Below are 254 nucleotides of genomic sequence, written 5' to 3'. Positions count from 1 at the left end.
CAGTTTCTTCAATCGAAGTTCTACTTCCGATTCGTCGATCGTAGCGTTAGATACAGTTTCGGGTTCTTCCAAATTTACTGTTTCTTCAAATTTGTAAAGCTGCCTGAAGTATTCCTCCCAGGTTTCCATAGACACTCCTTTGGATTGTGCATACTCATTCACTGGCTTTTTCCTGTTTTTGAGCAGTTTCCATACATTTCTCTGTGCGCCATACATATCGTATTCCATGTCGGCAGTAAACTTAATCCAATATT

Source organism: Dendroctonus ponderosae, unplaced genomic scaffold (genome assembly GCF_020466585.1).
Source record: "Dendroctonus ponderosae isolate FM_Combo_2020 unplaced genomic scaffold, Dpon_F_20191213v2 Dpon_F_20191213_1, whole genome shotgun sequence".
NCBI lineage: Eukaryota > Metazoa > Arthropoda > Insecta > Coleoptera > Curculionidae > Dendroctonus > Dendroctonus ponderosae.
Note: the sequence above shows the minus strand (reverse complement) of the source record.